At 43.7% G+C, this 20,190-nt stretch overlaps 1 long non-coding RNA gene across 6 annotated transcripts in view; it reads right to left on the bottom strand.

Moving 5' to 3' along the window:
* The window catches only part of LOC102548095 (uncharacterized), a 90,326-nt gene that overhangs the window by 65,014 nt on the left and 5,122 nt on the right, over positions 1–20,190 (bottom strand). For 2 of the 6 annotated variants that reach the window (XR_015648162.1, XR_015648172.1), the window contains exons 4-5: positions 16,768–16,892; positions 13,949–14,187 (exon numbers count right to left, since the gene is read on the bottom strand). The exons of 3 other annotated variants lie outside the window; for them this stretch is intronic. This is a non-coding gene — a long non-coding RNA (uncharacterized LOC102548095). Of the gene's footprint in view, positions 1–13,948; positions 14,188–16,767; positions 16,893–20,190 lie in introns of those variants that run through there. One more of the 6 variants, XR_015648165.1, reaches the window with a different exon arrangement.

The raw sequence follows: 20,190 nt of genomic DNA, 5'->3' as shown, positions 1-20,190 counted from the left end.
AATAGCATGGGATTTCCTAGGTTGGCTTACCGGCTGGGTAGTCCAACACTGCCATCTGCACGATGGAGAGAGTGAATACCTGTAGCTACTCAGTCATTCGAGCTATGTACCTCAAGGGCCCAATCTGTGCTGAAGGTTTAGAGGCTCCTTATATGACCTTGGTCTTCAGCCACAGCAGAGGACTGAAAGAGCTGGGATTAACATCAGGTGGCTTCTGCTATGAGCAAAGAATGGCGTCAACAGTGACAATAAGGACCCAGTGGCCAGTAAGAAGCGAAAGGGGGCAAACAGCACTGCCTTTCCCTCAGACATCTTCATTTCTGGACCCAGAGCTGGGCAGGATCTCCCTTCAGTCAGTCCTCCATGGAAATGCCCTCACAGACCTGAACACATGCGTATTTCAGAGACTGTTCCAACTCTAATCAAGTTGATGATCAAATTAACCGTTATACTTAATGATAAGAAAAACAGTGCCTCACAGAGAATAACTGGGGAGAATGCTGTAGTGTGCTGGTATTCCACCATACAACTGGAACAGATCCTGTGTCAGGAGGGGTCAGGGAATGGGGTCATATCAGTTGTCCTGACTACCTTTCTGATGCTGAGATGATAATTCAGAAAATTCATACTCACTCATACTGAGAAAATCACACAGCCCTGTGTCTGGCACATGGCTTTGTTGTTTTGCATTAATTTCCCTCTTAGGCATTGGCATCACCCAGGACAGAGTTGGTCACATGTATCTGCTTACCAATTATGGAATTCACTTCGGATCTACTTAAAGGCTGAATTGGTCTTATATGACCTACAAAGGCAGAGTTGTCAAATATGCCTCTGTTCTATGGCCATCCTAGGGAAATGTCACTCGCACTGCATGGTGAGTCTTGAATGTCTCTGTAATGGCTAAGCTTGAGTGTTCACTTGTTTGAATCTGAAATCAACTAAGAGACACCTCTTTGAGAGGGACATGTATCTAGAAGGATTAACTAAAGTGGAAGATCCTCCCATGGCATGAGTAGCACCTTCCAGCAGTGACCCAGGTATAAAGAGGTCTGAGGAGAAAGCAGTATTTGTTGTGGCCTGCCTTCCCTTCTTGCTGGTAAATGCATCTACTGTGTAGCTGCTGGTCTAGTTATCAGAAGCTTTCTAATGTGGACTAAAGACCAGGGTCTCTCCAGAAATCTTCCAGGTCTGTAGTAGCATGATAGGATTACTGAGATACCCAGCATTGAGGACTGAGAAACTGCAGGGCTTCCACCCTCTCCAGTGTGCAGAGAACCATTATTAGACTACTCATACCGCGTGCGCGTGCGTGTGTGTGTGTGTGCGTGCGTGCGTGCGTGCGTGCGTGCGTGCCCGTGCGTGCGTGCGTGCGTGCGTGCGTGTGTGTGTGTGTGTGTGTGTGTGTGTGTGTGTGTGTACAGTCTAATAAGTCTGTTCTTGGAATTATGTTTATTCTGCCAATGCTATTATTCTCCTATAGGACCCTGATTATTATAGCTGTTTATGGTATAACTGCACTAACTGTTTCTTTTCTTTTCCTTTTTAGATAGGTTCTCATGTAACCCAGGCTAACTTTACAATCACTATAGCTGAGGATGTCCATGAACGGCTGACACTGCCTCTGTCTTCGGAGTGCTGGAATTGCAGGTCTGCACCTCCATACCTCACTCATTAACTGTTTCTGATCTCCCCTTGGGCCATTTGTCCTCGTCTTGAGCATCTTAAAACCTTTAGCTCTTCTGGGACACCTGTTAAGCCTATTGTTTTACTATGTGTGTGTCTTGGTCCTGTTAGACTTTAAATCCTTTGACAGGAGAAATCAGTTTTATCTTTATAACTGCTATAGACTGAGCAGGGGTTGTTGAACCTGCAAACTCAATAAGAGTGTGTTAAGGACCGGGAAGATAGCTTAGTCAGGAAGGTGCACGATTTGCAAGCATGGAGAACTCAATTCGGTCTCCAGAATCCATGTATAGTGACATGTATCTAGAATCCCAGCACTTGGGAGGTAAAAGTAGGTGGATTCCTAGGCCCACTGACCAACCAGTCCAGTAGGCTTAGTAAGCTTCAGGCCAGTGAGGCACCCTGTCTTAAATTTTAAAAGGTAGTGCTTGTGGGATGAAACCCAAAGTTGTCCTTTGGCTTCCAAAGTTGCACACCCACACAGACCCACATGTGCATGTATGTCCACATATATGCACATCCACATATACATATACTCCCACAGGTACACCTGTAAGCACATACACACAGATGTGCACACACATACACTAAAACATCTGTTGAGTTGTAGTGGTGAGTGGAATCCTGCCCCACCCTTAGCTACCAGGCCTTCAGCCAGCTTCAGGGTTCCAGAACACAATAGGTCCCTGTATTCACCGCTGTGCACGCCCACTGACATACGCTCGCCACTTGCAAATATTGGAGATACTTAGTGGCTTCGTTTTTCCGAGGCTCCTCTGACAGCTGGCCTGTTGCTGCTTATACAGGCACTACCTAGAAAGACCCATGTATTTCTTCAGTAGATGGCTGGATTTGTTGTACCAGGGACCAAGAGAAAACACAGGGGCAAGCAACTAAGTCTCTGTGCTAGCGGTGGACTCTCAGACATGCAGATGAGAGAGAAGCCAAAGGGCTGTGAGAGGGAACCGAAGCCTCCTCCTTCCTCTTCCCAGTTGCACTTCCTCTCCTTCCCCTGCACCCAACAGCCAACATGAAGCTACAGAGATTGGAATTCAGTCCTAATCCCCAGGGAGCAGCAGCCTGCATTGCAGGGAGGTCAGGGTCTAGGCTGGCTGACTCCCACTTCCTCTTGAAAGATGCCCTGGCTGCAAGATTCTGATGCTTTCTATTGAATACAAATTGTCCTGACGAGTTTCCGGGAATTTCAGTGGAAAGTTGATTCCCCTCAGACCCTCAAGACGTTTCCCTGAATCCTGAGGGGATTATTAGTATCACTGCTGTTACTATTTACAAAGCCCACAACCTTTAAAAATATTTCTTAAAGGAACAATGTAGAGTGAACAGCCTGTAGACCATGCCTAAGAGTCTGCCCTTCATTAGTTAAGGATAGAGCTGGTGATTCTGAAGGAAGGGAATTAATTGGCTTCTCAGAGGCCTGGCAGGGTTGTCAGATTTGGCAAATAGAAATTCACGATGCCCAGTAGAATCTGAGTTTCAGGTAAGTAATGAGAGGGCAGAGTGAAAGTGTGTCCCACATGTGCAGTGGGATATACTTGTGCTAAAACAGTAATGGTTTGCCTGACATCCAAGTGTGCTTGATCTTTTATTTCATCACCTCGCTCTAAACCTGGGAGAAGGCAGATCAGTAAATAGATTTCCACCAACAGATGCTCCCTTAGAAGCCTTGAATGAATGGTTTTAGACCTTTCACTCAACGCAGGGTTTCCCCTGGAGTGGGAACTCAATGTTATAGGAAGACTACTGGCAGATTGAACATTGATGAATGGTCAGCTCCGTTCCTGCCCTTGGCAGCCTGGGGGTAGCAAAGTGTGCCCCTCTGTCAGTTGCAGAGGAAAGACATTTACCCTGTTGGTGTGCCTGTCCCCTTCCTTCAACACGATAAATTGTCTCTCTGGTTCCCTAGAGATTGGCTTTTGCTAACGGCCTGTTGACTGCCATCCAGTGTGGCCTGCCACTTGCAGAGGTGGAGGGGCAGGACTGAGTGGTAGAGTGAGGAAGTAGCCTGGGCTACTTACTGGTTTGGATTTTCAGGCTCTGCCACTTCCTACCCATGAAGCGTTATGCAAGTTGCTTACTAGGCCTCGATCTCCAGCTTACTAGGCCTTGATCTCCACATCACTAAAATGTAGATTGCTTGTGAGCTGCGGAGAGTACCTGGAGAATGGAGGCTCTTTAGTGTTTGTCAGACTTCCTGACACACAGTGTCACCCTGTCCTCTAGTAAACACTGTTATTACTACTCTCTCTTAGTACTTCAGATTTAACAAGTCCCACCTGTGCCTGTAACTTAGAATTGTAGCAATTGTCTTAGTCATTGTTCTATTGCTATGAAGAGATGCCATGACCTTCTAAAAGAAAGCATTTAGCTGGGGCTTGCTTATAATTCCAAGGGTTTAGTTCATGCGTGCAAGCATGCATGGTGCTAGAGAAGTAGTTGAAAGTCCTACGACTGGATCTGCAGGCAGCAGGAAGAGACAGATACTGGGCCTGGCTTGGGCTTTTGAAATCTCAAAGCCCACTCCCAGTGACTCACTTCCCTCTACAAGGCCACACCTACTCCCCACAAAGCCACATCTGCTCCTAGCAAGGTTACACCTACTCCAAAGCAGGGCCACACCTCCTAAATCCCTCTAAAGTAGCACCACTCCCTGATGACCAAGCATTCAAATATATGAACCTATGTGGGCCATTCTTATTCAAACCACCACATGTAGGAACATGGGTTCTATAAGAGTATCAAGTCCAGGAACAGCAAGGAGGGACCCCTTGATTGGAAAATGATTTCATCTCTCCTTAAGGGCTCTGTTCCTTTTTCATTTCAGCTGCTATGCAGATAATTGATTCTACAGTCAATGATCAGAGAACGGGGGTGGGGGGATGGGGGGGCATGTTTCTTGGGTTTCTGTCTCTAATTACCTACTTGTCAACATGGGTGTGGTGGCCATCTGTGTGGACCTGCTATCTAGCCACCAAACAGTCTAGTTTTGTCTCTGTTTGTATGATAAAACATACCAACAAAAGGCAACTTGAGGGAAGAGTTCATTTCAGCTTATAGGATATAGAATACAGAAAGCCAGAGCAAGAATTTAAAGCAGGGATCTTAAGCAGAAACTATGGAGGAATGCCGCTTGCTGGCTCATACGGAGCCAGTTTTCTTAAACAACTCAGGACTGCCTGTCTAGCGAATGGTGCAGCCCACAATGGTTTGGCTCATGACCAATTAACAATCAAGATAATCCCCAATTAGACAAAACCACCAGCCAATCTAATCTGGGAAATCCCTTGGTTGAGATTCCCTTTTCTGGTGACCCTAGGCTCTGTCAAGTTAACATTTTAAGCTTACAAGGACAGTCTCCTCCTAGAAGTTACACTGATCCCCTCAGATCTGACGATCCAAGCCTATGACAATCAGATCCCTGGATTAAAATGGGTGTAGAGGTAGGCAGGTGGCACCAGGAGAGATAAACCCCAGGTCTCACTCAAGAGATTCAAAAACTTTCAACTTAACCCTCTGACCTGAGCAAGGAAAGGGGAGTCTTGGAACCACTACAGGTTACTTATGAACACAAACATGAATCTACTCAAGAACAGAAGGGGGAGGAAAGGAGACCAAGCACAAGGAGGCAGAAGCATGAGGTCCTGTGGGGTCTCTCCAGCTCCTTGATCTGTCCCAACAGTGCCAGGTGGCAGGTCACATGCGTGCCACCCTTCGCTTCACTGCTTGTATAGGTTTTCCTGCCATTTGCTGATCAGTGTGACATATCTCAATGGCTGTCAATCACTTGGTGTCTTGCCAGTGCCTTGGTCTTCGAATCTGCCCTTTGTAGCTCCTGTCGCTCTAAGCTGGTCTCAGCTTGCTCATTTCCCAGTGGTTAGAGGGGTTGGCCTTAAACTATTACCAAGGGCAGCACTGCTACTCTAAAGTGTCACCTTTAGGAAATAGAATATTCTGTTGATGATTGCTGTACAGAGGAGTGCCTGCCACCCTGTTAATAATTTATAGTCATGGGATCACTCCACACACCCATTATACAGAAGAGGGAACTGAGGCTCCATTACCAAAGGCTTCCATAAAAATATACCATAGGCTGGATTCTATAAACAACAGAGCTTTGTTTCCCCACAGTCTCTGAAAGTGGAAATCAGAAATTACAGTTAACAGGTAAAGGTGGGTTGGGTAGATCTTCTGTATCCCTTCTACCTGGTTTCTGGTGCCTTCACATGACCATACGTGAGTCTGAATGCCTCCTTGGAGGAGATAAGATGCTGTGCTTGGGGCACAAGTAGGGACCTCATCTAAACTCAATTTCCTGTATGGCCTTACAAATACAGCTACATAATTAGGTGCTTACGATTCTGGGACTTCTGCATATGAATTTCGAGGGGACACAGTTCAGCTTCTCGTGGATGGATCCAGTTTCAGCATCGTAAACTGTGAATTATGATCTCCACATAGAGTCACATAACTGAAGGTGGAGGTAACAGTAAACATGGCAACACTGAAAGGTTTTCTGAACTCATAACAACTCAACTTGCAGAACCAAATGCATAATGAATCCGAGGTGTCTCAGGCATAGGCTACCCATGCTATACCATGTGACTTCACGGCAGCCTCGATCTGAGTGCTTTTCACTGAGCATGTTCACACACCACACAGCAACAGTGAATGGTGCCTGACATCCCTCAGCTCATATGTAAGACTGTTACACATTTATGAATCACAGTGTTTTGTACTGTGCATACAACCCCATTTGCTCTTACAGCAACATGATGGCTTAGTTACAGAAAGGAAAAGACTTAATCTCACTTTTGAATTTATTCTCAATATTATTTAAAATAAAAATACTTTAAATGTTCTTTAATATTTAACACCCTGCCTCAATATGTATCAAGTTAGTGTATCTTTGTATTGTATTAGAATATTTAGTTTTAAAAAATGCAGTTTGAGCTGCTGGCTTAAGTTACACACACACACACACACACACACACACACACACACACAAACACACACCATTAGATGAATTTTGGCTTGGAATGACGGTAGAATTTCCAAGAATCTCTAACATGTTCCTAAACATACTTCTGCTGTTTTGTACTGTGTGTTTATGCAAAGTGACATTCTCAGCGTTGATGATTATAAAATCAAAATATCAATCAACTCCGAAAAACACTGTGGCTGCTCTATATCCTGCAGTATCAAACATTAAACCAAGACTTAATTCTTTATGTAAAAATAAATCTATCCCATTAGTATGCAAATTTACTTTCCCCTTTAATAAATAAAATTAGGTGCATCCAAGGAATTTTTTAAATAAATTTCTTTATGAATTATCATTTATAAATGCTTGATTTGTGTGTCTGTTTCATATAAAAGTGTTACAAAAGTTTCTCTCGAGTGGAAAGAGATTATGTGTAGGAAAAACTTATGAATATCTAGGTTAAGTAAATTCCCCCAGCTGGCTCAGGTGGGCACATAAGCTAGAATTCATGCTCAGGCCTCTCTGTCTTCTGAGTTCAATTTTCTTTCTGATTCTTGCTTTTAATTTTCTCACCCCAGCGGACGCTCAGGAACCATTCTGCCAATGAGTACCACAAAGAAGCTCTGGTGGGTGGGATGTAAGAAAGGGAAGCTGCATATGAGCTGGAATGGACCAGAGAGGAAGAGGATGATTGTAAGACTTTACAGCCGTCCATGAGAAGTCTGAGGAGATAGCAAGACAACAGTGCATAGTTCAAAGCCAGAGCAGGCTGGGATGAGGTTGAAGGTTATGGGCAAAAATGGCGTCAGGGAGGAGGGATCAGAAACGGCTTCAGGAAGCAGATAGGAGTCAGACTGTCAGGAGGAGAAACACTGCCTTTGCCTCTTGGTTGCTGTGTCACCCTGGCAACGCACTTGGCCTCAGTCTCCTCGTCAGAAACACTGGCTGAGCATCTCTAATCTTAAAATCCAAAATCTGGAAACACTTTGGGGACTGGCATGATGCCACAGTGGAAAATTTAACACCTGATTTTATTTTGATGGATTGCCATCAGAACAGTCACACAAAATAATATTGAGTTAAGCTCCCTTCAGACGATATGTTTTAATTTGTTATGGTTTGGATCCAAAATGTCTCCCCAAAGCTCCTAAGTTGAAACTTAGGCCCCAGGGCAGTTTTCAAAGGTCAAGCCTCTCTGGGTGATGGATCTGGAGGGCTCTACCTTCACCAGCGAATTCACCCACTGAAGGAGTCAGAACTGAAATGGCTTTTGTGAGGTGGTGGAGACGTGTATGCCTCGAAGGAAGTGAATCACTGGACATGAATCCTTGAAGGTATTCTCCCATCTCTCCTTCCTTCCCTTTCTCCCTACCTCCTCTTTTCCTTACTTCCTCCTCCTCCTCTTCCTCCTCCTCTTCCTCCTCTTCCTCCTCTTCTTCCTCCTCCTCTTCCTCCTCCTCCTCCTCTCCTCACCTCCCCCCCTCCATCTCTCTCTCTCTCTCACCACCACCCACCTCCTTCCTTGGCTACTGAGAAGCAGGCAGGCTTGCTCCACCACTAACTCCTTGGCACGATGCTACTCTTCACCCAAGGCCCAGAAACAATAGAACCAAGAAAAATCTTTGGGACTAGGAGCCAAGTGGGATTGTCTCAAGAATTTCATCACAAGGACAGAGAGCTGACAAGAGTTGTATAAATCTTTTCGTTTATAATTAGATCTCATTCCCCAAATATCTTAAATATAGATAGATATAAAGTTTACAGTTCAGATATTTGCATAGATGTACAAATACTATCAAATTTAAAAGTGAAGTCAAAATTATTTCCAGTCCCAACCATTTTGCATAGATGATTTTTCAGCCTTTACTAATAATATTAGGATATCCTTTATCTCTGATGAGTAGCCATTGAAATAGTCCCAGTGGGCATCAGAATGGTGCTGCCACATAGCCGGGGCTGAGAGGAGTCAGCTTGTCTCTAAGAATGGGCAGAGTTCTTGTAACTAGAGAAGCGAACTCAGGGCCGAGAGACGCATTTGCAAGCAGAACTGATGCACCCTTCTTGCCACTAGATGTAATGAATTTATGTTTTTAGTCCACTTAAGCCAGAGTACTCTTCACTTTGGTCCAGAGTGTTCCCAGGCAGTTCCATTAACTGAAATGGCTAGGTCAAAAGAAGGTCTGCTTCTCAGAGAGTATGTATTCATATTCGTTTTAAAAACAAAGTAGAAACTCAGTAAAGCAAAGTTTAATCCTAGATCTGGGGAAAGCGATGGATGGGTGGGTTGGCTGAACATTTGGGTGCTGGATGCTCGCACTGAAGGCTGGAGCTTCACAGAAAGAGCACATGGAGAAGTGAGAGAACAGCCTGGTCTGCCTGACCATCTATATTAGCAGGAAGGAGGGTAAGAGAAGTTAGTGAAGGATTCTGGGAAAAGAAGCATAAATGGAGGGAGGAAGGCTTCCCTGTAACAGGCGCCTGAGCCGCTCCACTTCTGAGCAGAAGAGTTTACTCTGGATCATTGTTTAGGAGGGCTCAGGCTCGGATCAACCAGTTGCCTCATTTGGTTGCCATTCTGTAGCATGCCTACCACATCAGAGGGGAGTAAAACCATCAACCCCGTGGCCAGAGAGAGAAAAGACAAAAAGGGAAGACAATCCTTTTAAGGGCATTAAGGGCACGCCCTTAATAGCCTAAAGCCATTCACCTGCCCCCTCAGAGGTTTCACTACCTTCTCTTAGCATAAAGACTAGACACCAAGCCATTAACGGGCAGGTCTTAGGTGCCGCCTACCTAACACAGCACAGACCAAGAGGGCAATTCAGAGAGATCAATGATAACATCTGGGTCAGGTTTTACAAAGGAATCAAAACTGAAGGATCAGAGAAAACAGGGCTAGATAACCAACCCCCAAGACACCATGATACTAGACAAAAATGAAACCAAAGGCACTTTCAGGTGGTGACAAGGGCTCCCGTTGTAAAATAGAGGAACTGACAGGAAGGTAGGTGACATGGAGAAAACTCAAAGGTGGGAAGTTGAATTACGCGAGGCTCCATCTCCAATGCCGATCATTCATCCTCCAGGTAAGAGTCAGATGCCGTTTCTCAAGGCCCCTGCATTTGAGGAGAGGCCATGCTACCGTTCAGTTATACATTTGCAGTCTTTCTAGACCAAAGTGGTGAAAAGCCTGTGCTTGAATCTTGAATCTCTTCTTTCTCTCCGTTTCTCCTTCCTCTGCTCTTCTCCTCCATTGTCCTTTTCCTCCCCCTACTTCTTTTCTCCTCCTCCTCTTCTCCCTTCTCCTCCCCCTCTCCGCCGTCCTCATCCTTCTTCCTGACTCCCACAGTGGTTCAGGAGGAGAGCCTGCATTTAGATGAGAAAACCCAACAATTGGAACACGCACAGAATGGATAAGAAATTCTCAAAGAGGGTCCCTGGGCCTGTGGTCCAGTGAACATATCATGAGGTATAAAAATCATTTTTTATCGCAGCACAACTTAGTCCTACCCTTGCCAACAAACATCAAAGCTTGGAACATGGCAAAAGAGAATAGTAGAGTTGAGGAAAAAATATTTCTTTTCCATTCTATATTTAATTACATTTGGAAAGAGCCAGTGTGAAAGAAAGTCTTTAAGATAATAAAACAATAGTTTTGGTTTGTGTGTGTGTGTGTGTGTGTGTGTGTGTGTGTGTGTGTGTGTGTGTGTGTGTATGCATGTGGTGGCCAGAGGTCAATCTCAAGTGTCATTCCTCCAGAGCCATCCACCTGGCTCTTGAGACAACATCCATACCTAGGATCTGAGATTCCCAGTAGGCTAGAGGGTCTGCTCAACAAGCCCTGGGAATCAGTCTGCCTCACCCTCCCCAGCCCTGGCCTCTCAAGTACTCACCACCACACCTAGCTTTTTACGTGGGTGCTGGGGTTTGAACTCGGGCCTTCATGTATGCACACCAAGAACTTTACCAACTGAGTTGTCTCCCTTACCCTGATAAAGCAATGTCCCATAAAAAGTAGAATATGTGGTTTGGCAAAGTCTCTGCTTTTCTTCTAAGGGAGAAATAAAAATCCAGGAAGAACACTCAAAAGTGTGAGTCGGAGAGGGAGATTGGGGAAGTGTATGGTCGTCAGTGCGGGCACTTCATGCCTAAGATAAGGGAAGGGTAGAACTTCATGTGGGGCAATTTCAAGGTATGTTGAGCATCCATGCCTGAACTAAATGCATTTGCAGTGAGCACCTTTGTAGGTTGGATGGCTGGCAGCTAGCCATCCAGGATGACTGGAGAAGACTGATCCAAACCGCGTTTGACTTTTCTCCTTATTTAAGAAGTAGACCCTTACCCAGAAACAGTTAAACTGAGTCCCGCCCTCGGTCCTAGCACTCCTCTCCTCCCCCCAACCCCCACAGTTTGCCTACGTCCTGTAACTAAATTAGTTATTCTATTTACAGGCCAGTGCTGATCCCCTGACAGAACAAGATGTGCTGTGCTCTCTCTGCAGTGCACTCCTGGTGAACTTTAAGCCACACATCTGTTGCAGAGAAAGCCTGTATTCCCCAGTGGCCAACATTAGCTGAGAATTCGGGGTCCATCTCCACTGGGGCATATTTTTATTAGATAGGCTGTTACAAAATCCGAGGAATAAATTTAGTTATTTGTCTCGCTACAGTCACTACAATGCCTCCCAAATAGTTATTCCTTCCATCTTTTTTTTTTTTTTTTTTTTTGGTTCTTCTTTTTCGGAGCTGGGGACCGAACCCAGGGCCTTGCGCTTCCTAGGCAAGCGCTCTACCACTGAGCTAAGTCCCCAGCCCCTCCTTCCATCTTCTTGATGCCACTCTAAGACTCTTCCTACAAATGAATATTTGGGTTCAAATTAATCTATGCTTTCCTTTAGCTGCAAGCCATCACAGTGTATGGAGTAAGGATTTCTTTCCAAAACCTCTCCAAGCCTCTTTTGGTTAAAACCTGGAGCTGGCATTTTCTGTAAAGAGTTGAAGAGAAACTGCTATGCTTTGTGGAGTGCACATCCTGTTGCAACTAGTCAGCAACTAGAAGACAGGGATAATATCTGAAAGAATGGGCATAGTCGTGTACCAATAAAGTTTTATTTATAAACACAGTCTGTGTTTTTTGTTTAGTTTATATTCTATCCTTTGCTAACCAGGACATAAGTGTTGATGACTGCCAGAAACACTTCAGGTGTACTGACAAATTAAAAAACAATAAAAGTAAAAATTTAACAAACAATATATTTTGTATATCTGTCTTTTAGAAAGGAAAAATAACTAAAACATCAGGTTTTGGGTTTGGTTTTAGTTTTATCCTTTGGACAATGGTCTAGTGTTTTCTCCTCCTAAAATGCTGTATTTTAAGTTAGATGCCTTTTTTTCTACCACACACAAAAGAAAAGAAAAAGGTTAAGAAGAGCAGTGGACTTTAATTCAGAGACGAGAGGGTTAAATGACTAAAACTGGGAGGGTGAAAAGCATCATTTATCCGCAAACACAGCCTCTTCTCTGGGAACTGATTTACGCAGACATCGAATTGATTATAAGATATCTCAAGTAAAAACAAATTGGTTGACCTTCATTTCAGAGATCAAAGGTTAAATTCATACCCTGGAGGATGGTTCTGTGAAATTGCTCCCAAGCTGCCTGGTGACATAGTTTTGAAAAATATTTCTCTCCAACTTTATCAAATGTTCTTTGTGTTCTGAAAACATGATTTGAAGGCCCAGCTGAAGCAGAGACTTCCTGAGTCTTAGATAACTGAAATCCTCCAACTGTATCCAGAGACGCATGGTCAGTTAGGATAAGCATCAATTACAAGGGTTAATATCGCAAAGCTTAGCTACTTGCTGGAGATTGAAACTAACATTTTATAACCACATTTTTTTTTCATGAACCAGAAGTAGATAATGAGCTAAAATTGTCTATTTGGATGTCCTTGGCATTGAATTGCACAAATATCTTAGATAGTAATGTCTGGCAATGAGCGAATGTTCCCAATTTTTATGCCCCTAAGCAAGTCTCGAAGTGAAACTTCACAGTTTAAAGGTTAGGGAAATTGAGCCGAAGAGACCATGCAGCAGTTGGGAGACTTACTGTTCTTGCAGAGATCCTGGAACCCAGAGGTATGACCACTTACAATCCCGATCCAGGGGATACAATGCCTCTTCTGACCTATGGAGCTTCCTGTACTCACAGGTACACATAGATACACTCACGAGTATGTGCATATGTGCACACACATGCCCACACAACAATGAAATAAATATCTTTTAAAGTTAGAAAAACTGCACACAACTTGGTTCAACAATGTGTGTGTGTATGAGTGTGTGTGTGTGTGAGTGTGTGTGTGTGAGTGTGTGTGTGTGTGTGTGAGTGTGTGTGTGTATGTGTATGCGCACACGCACACACATATGTGAAGGAGTTGACATATAAGCTAGCTTGCTTGCCCAGGGTCCACCTATCCCTGCCATTGCCTCCTTCCCCAGCTGGGTTACAGATCTTCACCACTACGTTTGGCTTTTAGACGGGAACCAACGATCCAAACTCAGACCTTCACAGTGCTCAGCAAACACCTTACCCCCGAAACCATTACCAAACCCCCACATTTTTTAAATAGGGCAAATTTTCTGTCTCTTTACTTGTAAACATATATAAAACACATTTAATGATAACATTTATGAAGTCTTACTGAGGTGAAAAGACCAGGACAACAGTATAAGCGTTTAGTTTTAAAGGACCACCCTTTAGTCCGATATAACCTCTCGGTGTTTGAGTTAAATCGTTGCATTTAATTTTATTTAGCCAAATAGTTACTTATAAAACTGTACAACATAGAAACCCTAGATTAGTTGTGTTAAGCTATAACTACTGTTGCATGAGTGAGAAATTAAACAGAGAACAATATTACTGAAACTGCAATTCCTTTGATTCGCCAGCTAAATAGGAAAGAACCTTGCAGAATTCTTCTCCACAGGTTTCTGAGAGTAGTGTATCATTGTAGGATCTGTTATGTGAAGATTAAACTCGGGTTTTGTCTTTTGTTATCGTAGCTGTATATGTAAGAAGTGGCCCGTGAAAATGTCAGGAAGTGCATGCCCCCGTTCCTCACAGGAACCTACAATGGTGACAGCGACACAAATATTCTTATATTCATCACTCTATTAATATCCTGGTCACATGATTCTTGGTGTGTGGGGAGGTGGGGGTGCACACATGTACAACTGCAGGCCCAAAATTGACATCAGGAGTCGTTCTCAATTGTCCTTTATTTATTGAGACAGGGTCTCTCCCAGAACCCAAAGGCCACAAATTCCAGCTTGTCTGACTAGCCGAGCTTCCTTCTGCTGCTTCATTGTCCCTAATGCTGGGATTACAGGCAGGTTGTTCTACTCACCCGGTACATGGGTTCTAGGGGTACGAACGCCAGTCCTCACATTTCCCCAGCCAGCTCTTTTATCCACTGAGCATTTCCTCCAGCCCACATAGTGCCTGTTTTAACATGGAGCAAATCAATGGCAATTTAGCGATTGGTGTCTCCAAAAGGATACCTTCTGGATGACCTCGGCGTCCTTTATCCTCACCAAGAGTGGGGCCTCTAAATCTGTAAATGACGATAATGATATGCTTGATCTCATGGGAGTCGTTGGGAGATTAGATGAGATAATGGTTGTAACATACCAGTTTGGGTTTTTGGCAGAAAAGAAAGGCTCGACCAATGTTTTCAGTTATTATTTTAATGATATGTTAAAATAAAAAAGAGATAAAAAAATGGATGCTTTTATTCATGGAATCGCTTCCCTAAATTGTGAGGCTAAAATAGACAATAAAATTAGCTCAGTTTTCTAGCAACTAACGCCAAGCCAACGGACAAAGCTGCTGGTAAAAAGGATCTCCTTCCACGTGAAAACTCTGTCATCGAGCGTGTGTGTGTGTGTGTGTGTGTGTGTGTGTGTGTGTGTGTGTTCTGTGGGTGTGTGTGTGGTGGATGTGTGTGTGTGTGTAAATATATGTGTGTGTGTGTGTGTCATCTGTGTCTGTATGTGGTGTGTATGTATGTGTGTGCATGGTGTGGTAGATGTGTGTGTGTGTGTCTGTATCTCTGTCTGTGCCTGTATGTGGTGTGTGTGTGAGTGTGTGTGTAGGGTGGATATGTGTGTGTGTATGTGTGTGTGTTCTGTGGGTGTGTGTGTGGTGGATGTGTGTGTGTGTGTAAATATATGTGTGTGTGTGTGTATGTTCTGTGGGTGTGTGTGTGGTGGATGTGTGTGTGTAAATATGTGTGTGTGTGTGTGTCATCTGTGTCTGTATGTGGTGTGTATGTATGTGTGTGCATGGTGTGGTAGATGTGTGTGTGTGTCTGTATCTCTGTCTGTGCCTGTATGTGGTGTGTGTGTGTGTGTGTGTGAGTGTGTGTGTACAAGTGTGTGTGCAATGGCAGAGGCTGATGAATTTAAAATCACTATTCTACAGAGAACCCATGTGAGAAGGGATATTGTTTCCGCGGTCGTGTAAAATGCTACCTCTCATCAAACAGGAGACACCTTTTGCCAAGACAGAGAAGCCAAGACTTGTATAGCAGCACAGGCTTTCGGACATGTAGATACGGCATCTCGGGATGCTGACATAGGTCCTGGTAGTGTGCAGCCAGGAGAACAGATCTATCACATACCCTGGTCCCCAGGAGAAGTGGGGCAGTGTTTGATAACGGTTCCCACAGAACTATGCCATGGCAGAATGAAAGCCTGCATGTCATGTCTCCATGGAAGCATGGCTTCCTGTAGCTGTTTTTTACAAAGCAGTATCTAAATTCCTGCTTTCACATTATGTTCACGTCTTGGAGAGGCATGTCTCACAGTGGTTTGGCCTGTTTCCTACTTGTTTATTTTAGTTGGCAGCAAATTGGAGATCGTGCTTCAACTAAAAGCCCAGTTCTGTCCTGTGTGTTTTATTAAGTATCCCATGCTGCTCCTCCATCTCTGTCCACAGTCACACCCCACATATGTCCCAGATACCATTTGTGGGAATATCCGTGCTCTCATTTCCACATCGTTTTCTTGTGGCTACAACACGAGTCACATGTTTGACATAGGGCATAAGGATGTGCGCACAATAAAAGTTTCTTACCAACTCATTGAGTCGCTAAAACTGCTTTTCCTTGATGCTGTTCGGAAAGAAACTACTGGGAAGTCTAAAATATGGATAAGTGTCTGGAGAGAAGGAGAGGCAGGAGACATTGTGACCCTGAAGTCTAACTCAAGCTCTAGCCCAGAAGTTGTGCCCCCTTAGGCAAGAGACATATCCTTCCTAGGTCTTGGTTTCCCACTAATCATACTTGGGTGATAGTCCCTTAAGCTTGACTCACAGTGTTTGAAGAAGCAATGAAATAAAAACGTGCTTCCATATGGCTGTGGTGGCTTACACCTTTGATCCCAGCAGTAGGAAGGGAGAGATAAGCACATCTCTCTGAATTTGAGGCTAGCCTGGGCTATGTAACAGGTTCCATGACAGTTAAGGCTATATAGTGAGACACTGAAAGAAAGAAAGAAAGAAGGGAGGAAAGAAAGAAAGAAAGAAAGAGAGAGAGAGAGAGAGAGAGAGAGAAAGAAGAAAGAAAGAAAGAAAGAAAGAAAGAAAGAAAGAAAGAAAGAAGTGAGTGAGTATTTATATAAAAGTATATATGAGTATATTGAGAATATGCTTCCAAAAGTGGGAAACTTTAGAATTCCCTTTAAGATATTACTATTGTTTTACTAAATGAACTCCTTAAGTCCACCAAACTGCCCTCTAAATATTTCTGTTTATACCTGCAGATTAGGGCTGCTGTCAACTTTAGTCAGAATTTCTTTGTGCACAAGGTGGCATTTACTGCAGAGACACAAAAGCAGTCAAAGGACAAAGAAAGTGAGTGCTGAGTGCTTAGCCCTGGATGGGACATGTCTATCACCCCCCACCCCAACCCAGGGTTCAGGGACAATATCCGAAGGACATGAAAACCAGAAAAATGAGCAAAGTGGCATAGAGCACTGAGTGCTCTGACACGGCCATTGAACTTACAGCAGCTGCGATTACCTGAACAAGATGGAGCCGGAAGCATCATGGCGTAGAGCAAGGCTGGACTCTTGAGGCCCCACTACCCCTCTTTGAGCAGTTAACGAATGATGGGGGATGTAGAGACATTTTCCTCAGTGGAGTACCTGTGGTAAGTTGTCCATGAGTCTAGAAATAACTCCTTGCTCATACATGCTCTCATAATTGACTCTTATTAAACTCAGTTACACACACACACACACACACACACACACACACACCACACACACACGATCTGAAAATAGGAAAGGTGGGGGGAGAGGATCAGTGGGAATTGGGAAGGGGACAAGAGAAGGTAACAGGATGGTGAATGTGATTGAAATGAACTATGTGTGCCATAATGAAATCCATTATTTTGTATACTAATACATGATGTATAAATTTGTATATCTGTATATGTGTGTATGTGTGACTATATATGTGTATACATATGTATATACTTATTAATATATAATGTAATATATACCAACACATTATATTAGTATATATAGTTAATGTAATATATTATATTAGTAATATAATGTATACTAATTTTTATAGGAGAAAAAAATTGGCCAAAAAATTACCCAGCCTAATGGGAGATGCTGAGCTACCTCTATCTTTGACAAAGAGGAACTTTAGTTCTATGCTATGTAGGTTAGTGAATTTCCCTAAGGAAAATATATCTTTGTCTATCACTTCTGGAATTTGAAGAAATTAAGCTTCCCCACGACTGGTAATTATATGCCCAAGGGGAATGTCCCAAGATTCTCCATGGGTGACTAAAATTAGAGATGGTACCTAATCTATTTATGCACACATATGATCAGACATATATAATGTTTTCCTATGCGTAGATTTAGATGATCGTATCTCATTTACATATTAGATACACTAAGAAATTAAGACTAGTAGAGCAATTATAGTAATTTACTATAAGTTGAGGGGTTGTGCTTTGATCTGGGGGAATTTTTGTCTTGGTGGTTTTGGGGTTTACTTGTTGTTATTGTTGTTCAGTTTTTTGAAACAGGGTTTGGTTTCTCTGTGTAACCCTGGTTGTCCTGGAACTCACTCTGTAGACCAGGCTGGCCTCCAACTCACAAAGATTCACCTGCTTCTGCCTCTGGAGTGCTGGAATTAAAGGCATGCACCACCATGACAGATTATAAATTGGATTTCGTTTTCTTTTTTGAAAATTCATGCTAAGGAATCCAGGCATAGAAGCCCACACTTAGGATTCTAGCATTCTGGAACTAGAGACGGGCAGATTGCCAGATGTCCAAGGCCAGCTTAAACTACGTAGCAAGGGCCAGGACACCTGCAGCACAGCAGCATGAGATCCTGTCTCAAAACAAAACAAACAAATAAGTATAGTGACTATTTTAAAGATACAAACAAGAGTTGGGTGTGGTGGCTCATGACTTTGATTCCCACATTTGGGAGAGAGACAGACAGTTCTCTGAGTTCAAGGCCAGCCTGGTCTACTTATCAAGTTCCAAGACAGCCAGGGCAACACAAAGAAACAAAGCTGAGGGTGGGGCATGGGGTGGTCCCTTCTAAACCAACTAACTAGCACTCCCTCCTGGGGCATGTGACTCCAGCTCTTTCCAGTGTCTTCAGAGCCGTTATACTAACTCTGACCTATTTATCCCTGAGCGTCTTGTGGACAAATTTTACCGTATCTATTTCTCTGTTCAATCGGATGGGTCCCTCCAAAGGCAGGTACATCTGATAGTTATTTGTCAATGAAAATCATTCAGGGTTAGGGCTGTAGCTGAATGATGCAGAACTCAAGTAGCATGGGTTCAATTTCTTGGAACAAAATAAACCATGAAACAAAAATAAATAAAACCAGATCAATGCATATTAGCATATGTTGTTCATCAGACATCGCGCTAAGCTGCGATTTTACAACAATAAGAAGAACGGCAACAGTATTCCAGATGAGCTCTTAAAACATCTGTATAGTAACACAGTTGGATGTGTCAGAGGTGAAGTAGCCTGTTAGGTGTGGAATTGGGGTATGGATCTAAAAGATAACTACAGCAGTGTGCTTGACACCGAGGAGTCAATAATCCACCAGAAGTTTTCTGGATCACCTTGCCTCCACCCCCAGCCATTGTCCAGCTTGGGGAATTAGGATACGAACTATGAGCTTGATCACCTTTAATATTTCTATTAGACAGCATCAAAGAGAAGTTAGCCTGATGTCAAGCTCAGACACAAAGCTGAACTTGCCCAACCTTCCTTGTCCATCCACTTGGACACCTCTACCCCAACGCAGGATTCACATACGGTTCTCAAATAGTTTTCAGTCATTGTGTCAATCACATGGAGAAGGGAAGCAAGTCTCAATGGAATGGGGAAACACTTAGTACACGACACTACTCCAAACCCTCCACCACTCAGCTTTCTACTGGATAAGCATCCAACCCAGGCACCTCTCAAAACTGGGGCCATGATACAGTGACAGAAAATGGGTCACATTTCACATGCCTACTCCAGTCCACTGAGAGTAGTTACTGAGAGGTCGAGTTGAGGGGGCGGAGTTCTGAGGTTGGCCTGGAGCAAAGAAAAATGCACCTCAGTTGATTAGTGATGTCTGATGCAGATTCAGGCCTAGGGGACGTACTCTGTGCTGGGACCAAGCTGACAGAACGCATTTGTTTTACAGAGGAAGAGAGAATGCTCCAAAATGGAAAAGTACTGGTCAAAATCACCTGGCAGGTGACTGACTGGTGGCTTTCCGTCATTGGTTCCTTAATGCCTTGGCTCCTGGTAAGTGATAATTACTGTGCACAAAGCCAGCAGCACACACCAGCAAGAAAACTGCATTATGCTTAGTACAGTATTTATATTAAATGTATTTCATTCTAATTCCTTGAAAACCACTGATCCGTGCAATGCAGCTTCTTCCCTCCTTGGATTATCTGACTCCTCAGTGCTCGCACTCCCTGGCTAGATAAGAGTAAACAGTCACCTCCGAGGCAAGTAGTGGTTTATTCAAGACAAGAGAACGGAGGGCAGGTCAAAGGCTGAATTCTTTTTGTGATGGGCCTGTAACAAAGGGTTTTAGAGGGGTACTGTTTGCCAACCTGACCCGGGCTTGTTAGTAAAAATCAGACCCGATAAAAGACGTTTGAAGGGATGGTGGTTCTCGGAATAGCAAGCTCAGCTAAACTGAACCTTCATGGCCCAGTTTCATCATCTTTAAACATTCTGAAGCATGAGCTAATCAAGATGAGACCTGAAGGACAAGTGAGAATACAGAGGTAAAAGGAAGAAGGACATGCCAGGTGGGGAGTGCACACCCAAAGGCTTGCTAGACGAGGGGCCTATGGAGTCTGGGAGGACTCGAGAAGCAAATGCACCACAATGAAGAGGCTAGACTTTGTAGACCTTCAGCTGAATGGTAATTCTGCCACT

The sequence above is a fragment of the Rattus norvegicus genome, chromosome 1 (genome assembly GCF_021556685.1).
Source record: "Rattus norvegicus strain SHRSP/BbbUtx chromosome 1, alternate assembly SHRSP_T2T, whole genome shotgun sequence".
NCBI classification, from domain to species: Eukaryota; Metazoa; Chordata; class Mammalia; order Rodentia; family Muridae; genus Rattus; species Rattus norvegicus.
This window is presented reverse-complemented; position numbering and strand designations above follow the sequence as displayed.